Raw genomic sequence first — 17,103 nt, 5'->3', positions numbered from 1 at the left:
ATATGCTTTTCTAGGAAATCAGAGAGATTATTTATTATACATTTTCGGCTTTCGTTGACGGAAAAATCTTGAGTACATATTTGACGAGAAAGGCACTACCAACACTAGGTGGATTTTTCTGAGTTTTCAATTTATTTTCATTTGGTTTACATATGGTATTTGTAAAGCTGAAACCCATTTTCCTACACGAAAAAAAAATCAGGAGAAACCTTGATCCTTCTTTGAATTGCCTATAAACGTCGATTTTGAAAGTGATATTCCGTTATTTAACCCTCTAATACCCAAATTTTTAATTTTGATCTAAATATCATTTTTCGTCATCTAAAATTGATTTGAACATGTTTTGGAAGATGATTCTTTTTAATTCTCGATTTCGTGAATTTCAGTTTTTGATTTTTCTAATTTTTATTTTTGAACATCCCCACACTTTTATATTTTCCTGGAAGCCAATTTGGGGAACGGACTTTTTTAGATGAAAACATTTTGAGATTTTATGATTATTGTTGAAATATTATTATTTAAAATTTTTTTTCACAGAAAATTTTATTTTCCGTGTAATTTTAAGAAAAATAATTTTAGAGTGTGTTCGATTCCCTTAAACTATTAAACAAGGATAGAATGATTTGGGAAAAATTTAAAATATGTTAATTGTAGCGATGCAAAACAAAATAAACAATGACTTCTAAAAGGTGACTAAAACATCAATTTTTCAATGATTTTTAAAAAATGTAAATACGCTTTAAAATACACCAAAACCAAGGGGCGGGACAGTGAGTAACTCTGTGCAAATCTGAAGCATTTTGAGTAACTCTGAGCAAGTATGAGCAAGAGTATGAGCTTTTCGTGACTTGAAATTCCCACCTTGGAACAATCTTGGTTTTGACTATCTGTCAACCACTTGGTCAACCATCCGTCAAAACAAAATCTTCATCTTTGCAAAAAAAAACATGATTTCGAAGTTTTCGATAAACGCTCGTGAAAAAAGAAAGTTGAAAGGGCTAAAAAGATACGGTAGAAACCCCAGAAACCTTGCCAGCAGAAAATCCGATGCAATAACTGTAAGTTTATTTTTATTATTTTTTATGTAGAATAGAGATGCAGTGAAAAATAGTTACTGGCAAAATCCGAAGGATGCTCCGTTGGAGGCGAAATTCTTCAGCATCACAAACATAACCACAAAAATCGAACTTGATTGCTCTTTCTTGTGGAAAAGAACACCCGTGTTTGCACCCGTTTTGGGAAGATTCAAATATTACGCCCATCGTTTTTCGGGATTTCAAGACCCCCCTTCCCCCCTCTGTCACGCACTTTTCCTATACCCAATGCACGTACTGTCACACTTTTCTAGAACCCCCCCCCCCCTCCCCCAAATCATGGACGTAATTTGTGGACGTTCCCTTTACTTTATTACCATGAGAATGCGTCCTACATGAAATTGTGATGATTCTGAAAGTGCTACTGTTCTTTTCCATAATCATCGCGGGTAAATTTGTAGAAACCTACAAAGGAAAATATTGCAACGGCTCCGTGGTGTGCTAGTGAGTTGATGTCTTCGTCTTCAGCGAAAGTTCCTTGTTTGTTGAACGAGATCCTCAGTGTTTCTAGTATTTGATCGTGTATATTTGTTTATTCTAGGGCCATCAAGAGTTGTCAATACGATTCACATGATAGTGATCGACCTGCTAACGAATGGAGGTGACGATGTGTAACAGTTCGATGAGAACTACGACTACATAGAGAAACATCGAGTACAACGGGTAAGGACTCGATGAAATGGAAATCCTAAGCCATCACAGGAACGATCCCTCCAAAGCCAGTCAATGGACACATAATAGGCCGGGATCGATGACCACATTCAAGCCAAAGCAACTGGTGTCTACGGTGGTGTACAAGGGGCCTACTTAACATTTGTAAGCGGCAATGAACATCTACGGAAAGCAACCAACATTTCTGCGTGTGGAAGTCATCGTGCAGCGGAAGTTTCTGGCTGCCCTGGGCTGCTCTATCGGTACTGAGGTCGGTGCATACCGGTATAAGCTGTGAAGCTGGTAAGACGAAGAAAAGGTCGGGAACTGCGCCAAGGTGCTCAGCAGAGCACTGGGAAATATCCACTGCGCGGTAAGTTTATGAAAATCTACACAGAGAAATCAAACTACCTATTTTTTGGGTCGATTTTACTCAAAACTGAGTATATCAAATAAACTAGTTACCCAAAATTAGGTTGTTTTCCCTCTTTCCCTCACCGATGTTGTCAAAAACAAACAGAGATGCATCTACCCAACGGGGGTCCTTGAGCCCAATAAGCCAATTTTGGGTAAATGCAGGTTTACTCAAATTTGGGTTGAATGAGGGGGGGTCTTGGGTTGAATTTACCTACTCTTAAGTATATGTTTTTGCCTGGTTTTTGCTGGAGGTGAAGGCAATTTACCTAGTGTGAGTTTAATCGATTTACTCAAATTTGGCTTATTGGGCCGAACTATGGGATTGCGTCAAAATAACTCAATTTTGGGTAGTTTGGCGGCTCCGTGTATGATAATTGCTTGTCCAAAAGCACATTGCGCAATAACGAAAACCATCGGACTGAGCATTCAGTGTTAGGGCCGATTTCTTCACCTCGGCTTAACCGGTAAGCCAGGCTTACCCATATACACTGCCCCTATTCGCATAACAGTCCCATGTTTGCTGGGTTTCCTATTCACATGGGACTGTTGTGCCAATGGGGGCAGTACAGGGGATACTCAAAATAACTGGGACAGGTAAAATTTTTACTTTTTAAAATATGTTCAACTATCTGTAATTTTTCGAAAAGGGCATCCAATATTCTCAATTTTTTACTGTAAGTTCATCAACTAGTTGTGTATCAGTGGTCCAATTTTGGAAAAGATCGGGCTATTTTACACAAAGTTAGACAGATTCTATGGTATAATAATCCGATATACAACTTTGAACTGTTATATCTCCGGATTCAATTAACCGAATGCGTTGAAATTTTGATCATTTATGACGAATATAATGAACTTTGGAAACATTTGACTTAATTTCAAATTATTAATAGGAAAAAAAAAGTTATCCAGCTTTTTAAGCTATGATGAGGGGTGATTCAACTATGACAATTCTTGCCGACAGCCCTTGCAGCATCAAAGCTCATCATAGTAGCCGACAAGTTTCAGTTCAACTCCACCAAAATGTCAAAAATTTTCATCTTGGATGTTTACAAAGGTTTACAAAAGTTTATGTATGGTAAAATAAAGGTTTTCCTTTAATTTTAGGTTTGTGATGGCCACCAGCATTGGTAAAACCGCAACACATGGAATAAAACTTGCAGTGAAGGGAAATAACTACCTGACGTCGAAATACCAAATCATTTTTGGCCGCAACTTCATGAACCCACTTCAAACTGGACAAATACCCAACTCGCTCGGCAACATAAACTTTTCCTACATTAAAAAAAATGTTGCAGCTATTTCAACTATTAAGTCTTTGTCTATTCAACCTTTCAGAAGGCGCGCTTTTACAACGGCGCGTTTCCTGAAGGGTTGAAAAACATGGACTGCCAAACTCGACCTAGTTTGTTTTTTAATGCCTGAGATTCTCATTCGAAAGAATTTGCAAATTACATACATTGAATTAACCAATTCCTTTTTGAGTTAGTGGATGGAGTGATTAGGAAAACGTTACACATAAAGCTAAATAATGCTTATATCATTTTTGGAATTTGGAAATTTTATCATAAAATCGTCATATGATGGAGTGGTTATGATACAGAATAATCACATTTTGTGACATATTTTCCGGCAATTAGACATACAAAAACTACAAATAACGACAACAAGGAGCTTGTATTGAATGGGGATTAGCATGAATAGTAAGAATTAAACTCGGCCAAGGATTCGGCTAGTTTGGTACTGAGTGAGCGTAACGAGTGTAGGGATATTTTTGATCGCCAAGTGGATTGGGTTTGTAGTGGATTGATGCACTTGCAGCTGTTAAAACAACATCATTTGTTGCTCCGCCATCAATAAGTGAATTATTTTATCGGCATTTTCAATTCGATTTGTGGTAGTGGCCATCGCAAACCTAAAATTATAGAAAAAGCTTTTATTTAATTCAAACACAGACACTTGAGAAACACAAAGTGAAAATTTTTGACATTTTGCATCAGTTGAACTGAAATTTTTGGCTACTCTGATGAGATCTGATGCTGCAAGGGCTGTCGGCAAGAATTGTCAAAATCGAATCACCCTTCATCATAGCGTAAAAAGCTGGATAACAATTTCATTTATTCTATGTTTTTTTAGTTGGGGTCTCCAGTTAGCCTAGTGGTTAAGGCTATGGATCCGGAGACGGCGGGTTCAATTCTCGTTCCGGTCGGGGAAATTTTTTCGACTCCCTGGGCATAGTGTATCATTGTCCTTGCCTCACAATATACAAATTCATGCAATAGCAGGCAAAGAAAGCCTTTCAATTAATAACTGTGGAAGTGCTCAAAGAACATTAAGTTGAAGCGAGGCAGGCCAAGTCCCAGTGGGGACGTCGAGCCATGAAGAAGAAGAAGAAGATGTTTTTTTAAGTAAATTTATCTATTTTTCATATGCATCCCATTACTTTTTTAATTTAATGACGCCCATTTGGTTGCTTTCCTTCGAAACATAAACATATTCAAGTCAATTAGAGAGAATTTAAATGAACTACATATAATTACTATCTCCAATTTTGATAATTCATTTTAGATAACACATCATCAGTACCTTATCTGCTGCATCGTATCCACTCGCACCCAAAAACACTTTGATGGAAGCATCAGTACAATTTGAGAGGAGTGCATTACATTTCATTGTTATATGTATGTATTGATATTTTTTTTTATCTGTATTAACGAGATTTTTAGCCCTAGGCTAGTTCATCTCGGGACCCACGCTTTACTTCCCTTCCGAAGGAAGAACTCACATTTTGCGAGTTTGTTGGGAGTGGGATTCGATCCCAGGTCCTCGGCGTAATAGTAAAGTGTTCTAACCATCACACCAGGTCCGCTCCATGTATTGATATTATTGTTGATTGGTAATAAAACAAACATTGCGGTGGGGTGTGTTGCTGGGATAACTCGTACTCTAATGTATCCGAAAATACCCTGAAGGTCTAGCCAAAGCTGCGATTAACCATATATTTATATTTTTATGAACTTTCCGCTTTATTATTAGAAATTTAAATGACAGTAAGTTTCGATGTAATATGAATACAGTAATATTCTAATTTTATCGCCCCCTCCGCGCGTCTACCGTTCATATAGTTATTTAATAGTGTGTTCTGTTATAGTTAACATTAATCTCTACCTCTTCTTGAAGGTTAAAGGCGCGGTTTGCAGTGTTTTCAACATTTCTAACGCGTATTAATTCATACAATGTTCAATAACATTTTTGGAAAGGGGAATAATAAAATTAAAACATGACTGTATTGAAATTATGGTTGATCGTTTATGCTTCTGGATTTATGAAAATTTGTGAGATTATTTCTTAGTTTTTGAACGTCTTCAATACTTTATGCAAACAAAAATGATCAAAGGTAAGTTGGTTTCAACTAAGGTGCGATGGGACTCATACATAATATGTTTACTTTTAGTACGCCTATATAATAAGATATTGCTCAAAGCAATTAAAATCTGTTTTCGAACAGGTTCACCAAATTATTCCAAATAGACGCACAATGCGTTTACTTTGAAATAGTTCACTTTTGCTTTGAATTATTCATTATTATTATTAATATTTATTAAAGACACTTTACCACTTAGGGGCCGTCCATATACCACGTGGACAGAAAAATCGTGATTTTTGACCCCCTCCCCCCTCCTCGTGGACAAGCGTGGACTTTTGCTTGACCCCTACCCCCCTCCCTACATGTCCACGTGGACATCAGAAAAAATACTGTAATTTTTTTAACAAACAAAAAATGTTATACCATATTTTTTTTTTTTTGAAGAATGATTTATTCTTTGTAAATTAGGTATGTCTATTTTTTTATGATTACAAACATTGTATAGCTTTCGAAAGTAACTTGTATTTCAAACATTGGTTTATTGGTCTGAGTGTTTTCATTTTTTGTTTTGAATGTTAGCATATTGGCTGACTTTTTGTTGGGATGATAAATGTGGTGACATCTTGAAAACTACCAACGATTTTTGGAATTAAAGAAATGCAGCACCATTTCGAAGGTGCGTGTTGTAGCTCAAAGCGAAAGGACTTAAATCTTATAAAACAGAAAATCAGACATTTATTGCTGACTGCACCCCAAATTGGACTGACACAATAGTGTGCACACACCTTCAAAGTGTGATTACAGCGCAGGGATACGTCGGATCGAATTGAGGTCTTCGGTGCACTTATTCCTTGTAAATGGAGGAATAAGTGCACCGAAGACGTTGAGACGATCCGAGGCAAATGTGCACTTTTATCACACTTTACCAAAAGTACCAAAAAAAGTGTGATAGTCCAATTTGATATGTAGTCTGCAATATAAGACATTTTTTTTAAGAAGAAAAATTTAGAATTTAGAAAATCTTGAACATTTCCAAAAATATCGTAGGACTTTGCGGGTTTTAAATAATTGATTTAAAACATTAAAAAGTCCCTCAGAACTTCAACGAAAATTCGAATACAAGCTTTAAACTGTAATGATCAGTAATTAATTATGAAACTCTGGAATTCTTTTTGACGAAAAATATCAGGTTATACAGAATTTCTGATATTTTTTCAAGAAGTTCGGCTGGTAATTTTTTTTATGTAAAACCATAATTTATTTCTTGGTGGATAAGCCACCCTTTACTAAAACAAAAGGTGCACCAAAGCAACATTTCAAAAACTTAATACATAGTGTTGTTTAAGTTTTGAAAACCATTTTGAAACTGAAATGATGGGTTTATGACGGGTCTAAATCTGAGTCTCAGGTCTAAATATCTCTTTCCCAAAAATGTGTTTGGTTAAATCTGTTATAAAGAGAAGCACATTAAAAATACATGATTTGTTTCGTTGATGAATATTTTTTATTCTTGAAGCAATGCTGTCCACGTGGACAACTCACAGACCCCCACCCCCCTCTCCGTGGACAGCCGTGGACTTTTCTCCAACCCCCTCCCCCCCTAAAGTTGTCCACGTGGTATATGGACGGCCCCTTATAAGTAATATTCGTCAAAGTTATAATAATTAGTCCTTGAGGAGGTTCACCAAGTCCTTTCAAATAGCTCGGTGATATACACTTACAAGTAATCAGAAATTGTTGTTACGAATGGTTCACCAAGTCCTCTCAAATTGTTGGGCGACGCACAATGCTACTACTTCAGAAAAGGTCAATTTTGCTTTGAACTATTTAATAGCTTGTTATAAATTCTTACAAGTAATCAGAAATTATTGAAACGAATGGTTCACCAAGTCCTCTCAAATTGTTGGGCGACGCACAATGCTACTACTTCAGAAAAGGTCAATTTTGCTTTGAACTATTTAATAGCTTGTTATAAATTCTTACAAGTAATCAGAAATTATTGAAACGAATGGTTCACCAAGTCCTCTCAAATTGTTAGGTGACACACAATCACCCTCATTCTTGTTTACGGGCGTATCCGCTTTCGAACGTATTTGGTTCGTTCGAATCCGTAGCCCATTTGATTTTGCTGGCGTAAACGGGAATGCGGACGATTTTCGTTCGAAAGTGGATTCGATCGAAAACAAGAATGAGGGTGAATGCTTCTACTTCAGAATAGGTCGCTTTTGCTTTGAACTATTTGATAGTTTGTGACATGCGCTTCAAAGTAATCGGAAATTGTCGTTATGAATGGTTCACCAAGTCCTCTCAAATTTTTAGGTGACGCACAATGCTTCTACTTCAGAAAAGGTAACTTTTGCGTTCAACTATTTAATAGTTTGAGATATATGCTTCAATGTAGTCCAAAGTTATCGTTACGAATGGTTCACCAAGTCCTCTCAAATGTTTAGGTGTCGCACAATGCTTCTACTTCAGAAAAGGTCACTTTTGCTTTAAACTATTTCATAGTATGTGATATACTCTTACAAGTAATCGAAAATTGTCGTTACGAATGGTTCACCAAGTCCTCTCAAATTGTTAGGTGACATGCTTCTGCTTTAAACATGTCACTTTTGCTGCCAATTATTTGATAGTTAGTTTCAAAGTAATCACAATTTGTCGTTACGATTGGTTCACACAATGCTCTCGCACAATCTAATTTAGAAGAGGTCACTTTTGCTTTGAGTTATTTTTTAGTTTTTCTTCAATGTAATCAGTTTGAAAGTAATCAGTTTGGTAGCGCGCTAAATAATATTTATTTAAAAAAAGAAAAATAGGTCACATTCGAACCCCTGCACCACCCATTTCTTCTTTTCCATCTTCTTTTTCCTCCACATCTTTGCTAGAACTACTTTCACTGCAAGTCACGTTCCAGGAGTACTATACGGATTTCGTCCGTTCTGGGTATTCCGGCTGTCTGACCACGGCATCCTCAAACTATATACTGATGGCGCTTTCCACTTCTTAGATGCACAACGGAACCTGGATTCGGTTCAGCTTCTTCGTTAACAAACGTATCTCCGAATCCTGTTGATGGTATCTGCTAGTAGTGATCTCTTCCAAATCACTGTGATGCACTGAGTAGCTCTCGTCTAGATCCCCGATACTTCCGCTTCCGTCCAAACCACCACGAACCTTGAAATGGATGTACTGGTCGCTGAAGCGGTTCCGCTGCTGGAATTTCGTGTTTTCCGCTTCTGTGTGAACGGAATGTTCGTTCTCCGATTCCAGGACAGTGCCTCCAGCGATTCCACCTTCATCGCAAGATTCGTTGGGTCCGTCGGAATTGAGAATCGTTCTCCATATCCGGAATGTAACCAACGAAGGCCAAACAGCATTCCGCGTGCGACAAACTGAAGCTGTATTTGTTTATCATATTGGTTTTGGCCGGTTCGCTCGTGAAATTCGACGAAAGCATTACCGACTCCAGCGGTTTCCTCAAAGCGGAATGGTTCCCTCTTTCATGGATACGGTGGCGTACTTTCCTGGAAAAGCCAAAAAAATCATTTTTTTTTTTATTTAGACAATTGATATTACGATTTATGCAATACTTACAGTTCAAAACAATGGACTACCTTCGGGGATGTTGAATATTTTTTCCCGATAGCGGACGTTTCATCGAACAATTGGATGAGGAGAGTGTAAGTCTTTTCGTACTAACAGCGGTCGAAGGCGGAAAAGTGTTCGTACTGCTGCCAAGCATCGTCCAGAGGGTCTTTTCGAAGGATCACAGTTACCGATTCGAGGCGACGTAGGTCCGGTAGGTATCCACCTGCAGTTCGAAAGATTTTACATACTGAAAGAAAGCGATTAGGCGCTGCTAGAGGGGCACAATAGTAGATATTGGGAGTGACTTACCACTTCGGAAGTAATTGAACGATGAGTTGCGATCCACCTGGACAGATTCGGAGTAGATTTTGAGGGTGTTGGATGGGTTGGATGTGGTTCGACAGATTCCAGGTCGCGGCGCGTTCTTTTTTGTGCACTAAGGATGAACCGCCGGATGGTGATTTGAACCAGGCAGTACAAGACGGGATAGGAGAGATTCCTATTTGTTGTTTTGTTTACGATCAAAATTTAACATCAAAATTTCCACTACATACTACAGCGATCTTGTGCTAGCACAGACGCAACTTGATGACGCCGCACGCAAACAGTTTGCGTCTGATGCATTCTGAGCAAACGTGAGTAACTTTGATGACTTTTTGAGGAATTCAATTTTGCTATTCCCACCTTATTTTAACTTGGATTTGCCTAGCAAGATTTTTATAGAAATGGAATTATCGAGCAATTGAGCAACTTTGATGAATTTTGAGTAACATTGATGAAAATATTTACTCAGGTTAAAGCTGTCCCGCCCCTTGACCAAAACCTATTTTGAGATATACAGAACAGTCCTAAATATCAGCCAAAAATATAAAAAAATGATTTTTCGCGAAACAAAAATTGCAAAAATGCTCAAACTATACCCCGTCTAAAGGCGGGATTGGGTATTAGAGGGTTTGGCATCACTGCCGCATACTGCAAAAGTGCGATTCATATCAGCTCTAAAGGTTATAAAATACAGCGTGAAACGTAGTTTTATAATTATTGAGTGATAAGTGCGCGTGTTCCTTGATGTGCAAAGTATCGTGTTTTTGTATGCAGCGCGGTGTAATTGTGTCAAAATAATATTATTTTATATAGGGTTTGTGTGCCATCAGTAATCTCATGCTCCCAATTTCATCTTATTCGAAAACAAGCGATTACGGCACCGATTGACTCCGTTCTTTTTGTTTTCATGCGTGCTCACTTCTAACAAAAAATACAAAAATGAGAAACAAAACAAACGGCGCTTCAATTCATTGTTTTTTGTAGGATGAAAATGGGAGAAACATGCTTAATAAGGGAACCAATACCCTAGTTTTAACTCCCAGCGGTACTCTACAACCCAGGGAGGAAACAACAAAAGATAGCAGTGAGCTATCAACCTACCGCATGAAACTTGCGTATAAACTTGTATGCAAGTTATGCTTTCTACCGCTAAAAAGTGGAAAAGTGAGGTTTTGTAAATAATAACAAAACCATCTTATGTGATGACTACAAGTTTTGTATCCGCGTATGAGACAAATGTAGCACACCATCTACGGCAATAACATTGGCAATTTTTTTTTTAGCAATAAGTGTGGAAAAGTATTATGCTAGTGTTTTGATCACAGGTTCTCGTTTGTGTTGTGTTGTGAGTGAAATAAACGGGTGAGGTGACCGCACACACAACTTTGGTGGCATATTAGTTCCACAAAGAAAGCAAATATCGAAGAACAACTTTTGGGGAGACTGGGGTCAAAAGCTCCTAACTATTAAAAATAAAGTTTTTTTTTTGTCTTGCTTGATTTTTTTTTCTTCTATTTTTATTATTACTATTATTCTTATTTTTCCTTTTACTTTTAACTATTTCTTCACATTTCTTTTCAATCGAGCTCATGTTAGTTCTGATTTATTGTATTTAAATTATTATATTTTTTTTTTCGTTTTAGTTGAACTATCGCTTTTTTTAATTTATTTATCTTATTCTTTTCTTCTTCTCTTATTTATTTACAGTAGTAAAAGACTAGATCAGAGGGCTTATATAACTCTAAAAACCCACGTGAATACTAGTGATATCGTTATGATCGTAGATCAAAACAAAGAAATCCTAGGCCCACGTGGAGTTAAGAGATTAAAAACCCAATTATGTCTAGGCTGACTACAAATTGTGTTGAGATAATCAATAATTCTTGACGATTCTAGGTCGAAAGTACGATCAAATGATAACTAAAAAGCTAAAGTTCATCCAAGCAAATCTACATCATGCAAAGGGAGCAACAGCTGTACTTTGCAAAAGATTTGCCGAGAGTAAACTGGATATAGCTTTTATCCAGGAACCATGGACAAACAATGGTAGGATAATGGGAATCCATACAAATCCTTCCAAATTAATATATAAATTAGGGCAGTTACAACCAAGATCTGCAATTTTAGTAAATGGAAGTGTGAATGCAGTTCCAATTACAGAATTTATTGACCGAGATATTGTTGCTATTATGGTAGAAGTACCAACAATCCAAGGAAAAACGGAAATTTGTATTGCTTCGGCATACTTTCCGGGAGATTTGGATGATGTTCCTCCGCCAGAAGTAGCAGCTTTTGTCTCTTATTGCAGGAAGCTAAATAAAGCTTTCATCATTGGTTGTGATGCAAATGCTCATCATACGATTTGGGCTAGCACAGACATCAATAGTAGGGGAGAACACCTCTTAGATTTCATTTCAAGAAATGAAATCGATTTATGTAACAGAGGCAATGAACCTACCTTTACAAATGCTATTAGGCAGGAAGTTTTGGATTTGACGTTGTGTAGTCCTACACTCTCGGAAAAAATCAAAAATTGGCATGTGTCAGAGGAAATTTCTTTATCTGATCACAAGCATATACTATTTGAATATGAGGCTGGCTGTCAACTCATAGAAACTACTAGAAATCCCAGGAAGACTAACTGGGAGATTTATACTTCAAAACTTTTATCAGGAATGGATAACTTAAATGACATTCCAAATTCTCGTCATGAGCTTGAAGAAAGCGCTTCGACACTTTCGAGTATAATTACACAGGCTTTTCATGACAGTTGTGCACCAAGAAAACGCTCTTCAAATAGAGATGTTCCTTGGTGGAATAGTAACCTGCAAAAACTGCGAAAGAAAACCCGGAAGTTATTCAACCGGGCTAAAAGAACACAACAGTGGGAACAATATAAAGAGTCCCTCACAATCTATAACCGGGAAATTCGAAGGTCAAAGAGGATAAATTGGAGGCACACATGTGAAAACATTGAAAGTACTCCGATCGTTGCTAGATTTCAAAAAGTCCTCGCTAAAGATCATTCAATAGGTCTTGGAACTCTTAAAAAAGAAGATGGTTCTTTCACGAAGAGCTCCGAAGAAATCTTAGAAACAATGATGAAAACACACTTTCCGTGTTCAATCGTTGCTTTCACTGATCAGAATGCATCTATATCGCAAACTGAGGCCAATGAAACCAGGAGATATATTCATGAAGATGATGAATCAACTGTGTTAGAAGGTGCCAGGAGTGATGCATGCATTCTGGCTAATCAAATTATTACTGAACAAAAGGTTGAATGGGCGATTGATTCCTTTGAACCCTTCAAAGCGCCTGGTAGGGATGGAATTTTTCCTGTACTACTGCAGAAGGGTAAAGAAATCTTAACACCTATTTTAACCAAGTTATTCCGATTAAGCTTATCATTAAGCCATATCCCTACAGCTTGGAGAGAAGTGCGAGTCACTTTTATCCCAAAGGCAAATAAGAAGGATAAATCATCACCAAAATCCTTCAGACCCATAAATTTATCGTCCATTATGTTGAAAATAATGGAAAAAATACTAGGCGAATATATCAAATCGTCATATTTAACAAAAAGCCCATTGAGCCAAAACGAATTTGCATATCAAGAAGGCAAATCATCGGTAACAGCACTTCATAAGCTGGTTACAAAACTGGAAAGATCCTTTGAAGCAAAGGAGATTTCACTTGCTGCGTTCCTTGACATTGAAGGAGCGTTCGATAACACTTCTTACGATTCAATGAGGAATGCTATGTCAAGACGTGATTTTGACAGATGCATTGTTGATTGGATTGGAGAAATGTTATCTAAAAGAGAGATTTCATCTAACCTTGGCAGCTCATTTATTACCGTCAGAGCAGTAAAAGGGTGTCCACAAGGGGGCGTGCTATCACCTCTATTATGGTCTTTAATAGTTGATGATCTCCTCAAAAAACTGGAAGCACAAGGCTTCGAAGTAATTGGCTTCGCTGATGACTTAGTCATACTAGTTCGTGGTAAATATGACAACGTTATCACTAACAGAATGCAAACTGCCTTAAATTTGGTCTCCTCGTGGTGCGATAAAGAGTGAGAGAGGTGTGAGAGAGAACAGCTATGGCAGATTATGCACGAATACGGATTCCCGGATAAACTGATACGGTTGATCAAGGCGACGATGGATCGAGTGATGTGCGTAGTTCGAGTATCAGGGACACTCTCGAGTCCCTTCGAATCTCGCAGAGGGTTACGGCAAGGTGATGGTCTTTCGTGCTTGCTGTTCAACATTGCTTTGGAGGGTGTAATACGAAGAGCGGGGATAAACACGAGTGGGACGATTTTCACGAAGTCCGTTCAGCTGCTTGGTTTCGCCGATGATATTGATATTATTGCTCGTAAATTTGAGACGATGGCGGAAACGTACATCCAAGTAAAGAGTGAAGCCAGGCGAATCGGATTAGTCATTAATGTGTCGAAGACAAAGTACATGATGGCAAAGGGCTCCAGGGAGGAATCACCGCGCCCGCCACCCCGAATTCATATCGACGGTGATGAAATCGAGGCGGTTGAAGAATTCGTGTACTTGGGCTCACTGGTGACCGACGACAACGACACCAGCAGAGAAATTCAGAGGCGCATTGTGGCAGGAAATCGTGCCTTCTTTGGACTCCGCAGAACTCTACGATCGAATAAAGTTCGCCGTAACACGAAGTTAACCATCTACAAAACGTTGATTAGACCGGTCGTCCTCTATGGGCACGAAACATGGACCCTACGTGCAGAGGACCAACGCGCCCTTGGAGTTTTCGAACGGAAGGTGTTGCGTACCATCTACGGCGGAGTGCAGATGGAAGACGGGACGTGGAGAAGGCGAATGAACCACGAGCTGCATAAGCTGCTGGGAGAACCAACCATCGTCCATACCGCGAAAATCGGGAGGCTACGGTGGGCGGGTCACGTCATCAGGATGTCGGATAGCAACCCGACTAAAATGGTTCTCGAGAGTCATCCGACCGGTACAAGAAGACGTGGAGCGCAGCAAGCTAGGTGGGTCGACCAAGTAGAGGACGATCTGCGGACCCTACGCAGAGTGCGGAACTGGAGACAAACAGCCATGGACCGAGTGGAATGGAGGCGGCTACTATGTACAGCAGAGGCCACCCCGGCCTTAGCCTGACCGCCATCGCCATCATGGTGCGATAAAGAAGGATTGAACATAAATCCTTCTAAAACCACGATCGTACCATTTACACGACGGAGAAAAATAGCAATTACAAATATAAAATTGAAAGGAACTTTTTTGGAACTTTCAAATACAGTCAAGTATCTTGGAGTATATCTTGACAGTAAACTAAATTGGAACTTACATCTCGAGCAGGTACTTAGTAAAGCTACAAGTGCTCTATGGATCAGTAAGAAAACTTTTGGTAAAAAATGGGGATTGAAACCGAAAATGATCCACTGGATTTACTCGGCAATTGTGAGACCCAGAATTACCTATGCGTCACTGGTATGGTGGCCTAAAACAAATGAAAGATTAGCACAAAAGAAGCTGGAAAAACTTCAAAGATTAGCTACTCTTTCAATTACCGGTGCAATGCGAAGTACACCGTCTAAAGCGCTTGACACTTTACTTCATCTACTTCCACTGCATCAATTTGTTCAATTAGAAGCTGCAAAGAGTGCTTTTAAGCTCAAAAGAACTACACAACTCTTTGAGGGTGACCTGAGAGGGCATCTCAGTATTCTGAAAACAATGGGGCACGTTCGGTGTAGTACTAGATTTGTAGTAATGAGCTGAATTTTAGTATGGTGAGTAGGTCAATTATCCGGTTCTGCAATGAAATGGTACAAAAAGCGTGGGTATTATGATTCCTTGCCTAATTTGATGCTGTTTGAGCAAAACTTTGGGTAACAGTGTTGTTGTTTTCTCCATTTCTTGCAACATAAACAACATAGTTATCCAAAGTTTTGCTCAAACAGCATCAAATTAGGCAAGGTATCATAATACCCACGCTTTTTGCACCATTTCTTTGCAGAAACGGAGAATTGACCTTCTCACCATACAAAAATTTAGCTCATTACTACAAATCTAGTACTACACCGAACGTGCCCCATTAGTATCGGCTCTCTAATCTTACATAATAGTGATTGGATGAGCAAAAGATACAATTTTGAACGCTCTTTTGAAGTGATTAATCCTGGGCGAAATCTGTGGACAAATGGTGGCCCAGAACTACACCCAGGATCAATCGTATTTTACACTGATGGTTCGAAATTGAACGATCAAGTAGGTGCAGGAGTGACTGGCCCCGGGATCAACGTATCAATTCATATGGGCAAATGGCCTACAGTTTTTCAAGCTGAAATCCAGGCGATTTTAGAATGCAGTAATATTTGCCTTCGCAGAAACTACAGACATTCAACAATTTGCATGATGTCTGATAGCCAAGCAGCTCTAAATGCTTTGAAATCAGCAACATGCTCTTCTAAACTTGTATGGGAGTGTATTCAGTCACTTCAACAGTTAGTTTGCCGTAATCAGGTGAAGCTATTTTGGGTTCCAGGGCACTGTGGAATTGAAGGAAACGAACAAGCCGATATGCTAGCAAGACTTGGATCGTCTCATCAATTCATAGGGCCAGAACCATTTTGTGGTGTGTCTGGTTGTTCTCTCAGAATGGAGTTTAAAACATGGGAACATGAGAAAATAAAATCCAACTGGGAAAACACCACTTTTGCGAGGCAGTCGAAACGTTTCATAAAGCCGGACATTTCAAACACTCGCAAAATTCTAGAACTTTCTAAAAAAGATCTTAGTTCGTTTACTGGCCTTATAACAGGTCATTGTCCGAGCCGGTATCATCTGATGCTAATTGGAAAACTTCAAGATGATGTATGTCGCTTCTGCGGCATAGATACAGAAGACTCGGAACATTTGCTATGCCATTGCCCGGCAATTATAGCTAAAAGAATTAGGTTCTTCGACAAGGGGCTGATTGAACCCTTAGATGTCTGGAGAACAAACCCCAATGCGGTAGTGCAGTTCATCCGAACTGTATCACCGTGTTGGGATCACGCTTACAGTCAAGGTTTGATTATTGCTAATACCAATGGTGATACGTCAACTTGACATAGCTAAATAAAACTGGGACATTTGTCACAATAGATCTAAAAACTGGTCGCAGTGACTTATATACCCAACAAGGAATAAAAAAAAATAATTAGAGGGTTAATAAAAAAAATAAAATGAGAAGATGCATCCAGTTCCACCTTAATCAAAGTAGTTATTTTTGTAATATCCAAATCAACTTTCATTTCCTGAACTGAATCCGCCGTTCGATTTGGGGCTTCTGAGCAGGCAAATCGACTGAAAGTCCCCCACCAAATGAGTTGACTACGACAAGCAGCAAAATGGTTTGTCTTTCCTCCACGAGGGAAGATGACACTAGTATTCATAATAAAACGAAAGTAGTGAACTTCTATCAACGACGTTATTTTTAGATGTTAATCTACAGCATGACCCATAAAAAATGCGACAGTTTTCAAAGTCATCATTCCCCTCCTTCGAACTGATTAACCTTGCATGTATCTATCAGATAGTATAGTAGAGCCACTTATCTGACAATGGCAAAGGAACATAGACTGATTTCATGCACATACCTTTGGAAATA

At 38.6% G+C, this 17,103-nt stretch overlaps 2 long non-coding RNA genes across 3 annotated transcripts; one reads left to right on the top strand and one right to left on the bottom strand.

The window, feature by feature from the left end:
* The first annotated feature begins 737 nt into the window (after positions 1-737).
* Positions 738-7,168, top strand: LOC134285101 (uncharacterized). Its single transcript, XR_009996143.1, has 3 exons — positions 738-1,058; positions 1,636-2,118; positions 4,731-7,168. It is a non-coding gene; the product is annotated as an uncharacterized LOC134285101 (long non-coding RNA).
* Positions 7,168-9,937, bottom strand: LOC109421203 (uncharacterized). Of its 2 annotated transcripts, none has more exons than XR_003897794.2 (3): positions 9,427-9,937; positions 9,124-9,364; positions 7,168-9,053 (listed from the first exon to the last, which is right to left on the bottom strand). It is a non-coding gene; the product is annotated as an uncharacterized LOC109421203 (long non-coding RNA). The 2 variants fall into 2 exon arrangements; XR_009996144.1 differs by having other exon boundaries at positions 9,124-9,340.
* Positions 9,938-17,103: the final 7,166 nt, after the last annotated feature.

The sequence above is a fragment of the Aedes albopictus genome, chromosome 1 (assembly GCF_035046485.1).
Source record: "Aedes albopictus strain Foshan chromosome 1, AalbF5, whole genome shotgun sequence".
Lineage (NCBI taxonomy): Eukaryota > Metazoa > Arthropoda > Insecta > Diptera > Culicidae > Aedes > Aedes albopictus.
The sequence above is the reverse complement of the archived record's forward strand: the minus strand, read 5'-3'. Positions and strand labels throughout refer to the sequence as shown.